A 4,505-nucleotide genomic window follows, 5' to 3' on the forward strand; every position below is an offset into this window, starting at 1 on the left:
TGGCCTGCGGGGGCCGCGAGGTGGGGTGATGCCTCCTACATCACGCCAACCCATCACGTCTGGCAGAGCAGATCTCACAGGATAGAGATCGCGCATATCCGAATATCCAGCTTGCACCGCCGGTGCAAACCGAGTCAATGTGGCCCAGTGGTCAGCACGGGTATTGAAGAGCTCTAACCTCAAGGCCCGATTTTCACGGTCCTTATCCTCGAGCATCTCAGCAGTGGTGCGAGTCCGTGAATCCTCCTGAGTGGGGTCAGCATAGATAGCCTGGAGATACCCTTGTGCTCCCGGAAGTGAGCCTGGCATATACCGGAAATCAGAGTCCCGAAATAGACCAGACCTGACTCGCATGATGGTCATCATAGAGTAGGCGGCGTCCTGCACAGCCATCTCAATAGTAACCCCGAGTCCATAGGAGCAGTGAAGGGGCTCGGTGGATCCAGGATAAGATGGGAATATCCTGACAGTGCAGAGATACTGGCTTTGATTAAAGTCTCGGAATTGCTCTTCGACCGTGTACTCAGGATACCAGCGGTATCCAGCCTCAGTCATTACCCTGACCAACATGGCGGTATGACCGGGTACATCTAGGCATCGAGTCAGGCGAACCACTTGATTGAGGTCGCGAGTGGCCATCTGAAAGCACAATCATAATGCAAAGGCATTAGAATTTCTAGCAAAATTTCGGCAGCATAACAGCTGTAAATGCTCAAAAGGATTTTGAGACATTTGTCAAAGGATTTCATACACACTCAACATCATCATATCAAAGTTCTTAGTCCATCCTAACAACATAATGAGGTAGTAGAACTGAACTAGGCTTGTAACCATCGAACCTATAAGGTACTACTGATTAGTAACGCGTGATCCTGATAGAGAGAATAGATCCTAATTCCTTAACCCCCGGTGGAAGAATAGACTGACTCAGATCAGAATGTCATAAGATAAGGAGTAAAAAGAGCCTTACGTTCCAACCCACAAACGATTCCCCTACATATAACTAAAGAATTTCTAGACTCCACATCGACCAGTTTGGCTTGGAGAACCTACAGGCAGTCCGGCTCTGATGCCAACGCTGTCAGGACCCCGACTCGATGTCACATCGATCTAGCCGGTAACACCTCATATCGCTTTGCGGCCTCACGCACGGTATCCCCACGGGTGTCGCCTTACCTTTGCCCGGGACCGTTTGCGCCTTTTGGCTCACGTATATGATAGTGTCGCTAGCATCCATATGATAAGGAGCCCGGGCTGACATGACTAGTCGTGAACCCAAAGTGGCACAGACTTACAGGGACAGGCATCCATGACCCAGCTTCGAACGTGTCGGTCATCAGCAAGTGGGTCCGGGCTTTAGCACTGGGCTAGCAGGACTCCGGTAAACCGGGCTGTAGCGGGCTAACAGGACTCCGATACTCAATGCGTGACATTTCCCCGAAGGGACAGACACAGGAACGAAGAAGGACACATGCCGGCCAGCCTAAGTGTTCCAGAGCAGTAGCAAGCTACCATGGCTCAGTGGTAACACTAGGAGACATTTCCCGGTAAGAGAGGCTACTAAAGATAAACAACTAGATAGTCAGATCCCACACATACCAAGCATTTCAATCATACACACAATATGCCCGATATGTGCAAATACAACGAAGCATCACAACATGACTCTACGACACAAGTACCATATTTAAGGCTCAGGGAGCCATACATAACATACACAAAGGTACGGGTCTCACGACCCAACATTCAAGTCATACAGTCATACAAACCAGCAGCGGAAGTAACTTGTCTGAGTACAGACGACTAGTAAAATAAAAGAGGCTTGGAAAGCCTAGCTATACTACATGGTCCTTCACAAGCTCAGGATCACCACCTGGGCCTTTAGCCTACTCGTTGATGTCAACGTCTACGTAGAACCCATCAGAAGGGGTTGCAGCGTCTTCTGTAAAATGTAAATTATAGCAACATGAGTACAAAGGTACTCAGCAAGACTTACATCAGATCCTACGTACATGCATATTATCAAGAAGGGTTGGTGGAGTTATTGCAGCAAGCCAGCTTTGACTCTTGGCTAGACTATCCTACGATACTTCAACTTGAAATGGTTTTGCGTACACGAGTCCACTACTCACCACTTCAATACACTACCGAGGATCCGCCTCCGTCTTCCTACGGAAGAGCCATCCTCGGCACTCACACTTATCTTGAGACTTTTAGTAGTTTCCATTTACTTGTCTATGAACTGTATAGGCAACCAAGTAGTCCTTTACCGCGGACGCGGCTATTCGAATAGATCATGTTAACCCTGCAGGGGTGTACTTCTTCATACATGCTCTCACCACTTACCGTCGTTTACACGACATGTACTCGGCAACCTTCAAGCGGAAGCCCAACGTGGGTGTTGGCCACGACCTACCTAATCACCTAAGCCTCCAGTCCAGGTTTATCGCCTATCCAGGTTCCATCCGCAGGGAGTCCGGCCGAGGTTTCCCATACGGCCCCGAACGATGTGAACAGGGTTCCCGAGATACCTAACGGGTATTCGGTACACCCGGCCACGTACCTACCGCATATGAGCCCACCCCTACGGTCAGCGCTGTCCACGGCCTCCAGTAGGCTACAAACACCAGAAACTACTTGCAACTCCTGGACAGAGAACTAGGGTGAATAAGAAGCCGAGAGGGTCCATTGGTTTCGGGCCCAATGCATGGTAGTAGCTGATTCTTAAATCACACATACAGATCTCAGTGCTTAAGGTCGGCTTCAATGAAACAACCCACCATGTACTCCTACATGGCCTCTCATCGATACCTTTACCAAATCGTGTTCACCATACCACTCTCATTATCGACATAATCATTTCACTCTAGCCCATCACCTAGATGAACCAGACCTGACACGACTCTAAGCATAGCAGGCATAGCAGGGTAGGAACAACACATACATATGGCTCAATCAACTCCTACACATGCTAGTGGGTTTCATCTAGTTACTGTGGCAATGACAGGTCATGCAGAGGAAATGGGTTCACCTACCGTAACACACAGCAGTTTGAAACGCATTGTCTTAATGCAGTAAAAGAGAGCAGGAGCGAGAACATGGGATTGTATCGATATTATCAAATGGTTGGTTGCTTGCCTGATGGTTCGATGCACTGATACGGTTCTTCCTTAGGGTAATCACGGTACTCCTCGGAGGCAGAACCTGTCGTAAAGGACACCGATACACAACCATCACCAAACAATGTGCAACAATATGATGCATGCATGAAACATAGCAATATGAGTGTGTTGGGCTAATGCAACTAAGACCAGAAGGGTTTGAACCAATTTGAATCAAAGATTCAAATTTCAAACTCAAACATGGCCTTTTAAAGTGCTTTTCCTTGTTTTGCATTAAACATCAAGTTAACTTGTTTAGTCATGCATGAAAATAGTACAGATGGACAGATTGGATTTTTCTGATCATTTTTCATATATAATTTGTCTGATTTGGAGTTACAGAATAAAAGTTATGAATTTTTGAAGTTTAAATTATATTCTGGAATTTCCTATATTAGAATAATTCTAGAAAATTATTATTGCGTCAGCCTGACGTCAGTGTGACGTCAGCAGGTCAACGGAACAGGTCTGGGTCAAACCTGACAGTGGGTCCCGCATGTCAGGGTGATTATTTTAATTAAAGTTTAATTAAAACTAATCCTGTTTAATTAACAGGGCTGGGCCCCACCTGTCATTGACTCAGGGGAGTCAACCAGGGCCCACCCGTGGTCAAAGTCAATGCCAGCGGCGCCGGCGTTTAGCCGCCGGCGAGCCCGACGCGGCGGCAGGAGTGGTTTTGGCCATTTCGGCCACCAAATGGGTCGCGGAGACCACCGGAGTGGAGCTCAGGACAAGCCGCAGCTCTTGGTGGAGTCCGTTGGCGTCGGGGTGGCCGGAGTTGGCGCCGGCGACGACTTTGGCGGCCACCGGGGTTCGGCCGAAGATGAACTTGGCGCTAGAGGGGTCGGTGAGGCTCGGGGAGTGGCTAGCTACGTGCCGCGGAACTCGGTGAGTAAGATGGACACCAGCTTGTGGCCGGAGGGTGGCCGGAAGCACGTCGGCGACGAGATCCGCGGTGGTGTGGGCGTGTGATCCTCGTGCGGTGGCTACACGGCTCGGGAATGAGAGAGGGAGGGTCGGAGGAGTAGCTAGGCTCACAGCGCTCCCGTAGAGGCCACCGGCGGGGTCGGGGACAAGCTGAGGCGGCGACGGCATTGAAGGGGATCTCCGGCGACGGCGAGCTCGGGCGAGGTCAGTGCGGTGGTCTCGGGCCGCACGAGCACACGGGGCTCAGCTAGCTCGATGAAGTGGACGGCGGCGGAGCTCCTGGACACGGTGGCACGGCGTGGGGTGGACGGAGGGCGTGGCTACGGCGAGGGGGTGGCGGCGATGGCGTCGGCCATGGCTGGGGCGTGTAAGGGGGAGGAGCTGGAGAGGAGAGGGGGTGTCTGGGAGGTTCGGGGG

The sequence above is a fragment of the Triticum aestivum genome, chromosome 4A (genome assembly GCF_018294505.1).
Source record: "Triticum aestivum cultivar Chinese Spring chromosome 4A, IWGSC CS RefSeq v2.1, whole genome shotgun sequence".
Lineage (NCBI taxonomy): Eukaryota > Viridiplantae > Streptophyta > Magnoliopsida > Poales > Poaceae > Triticum > Triticum aestivum.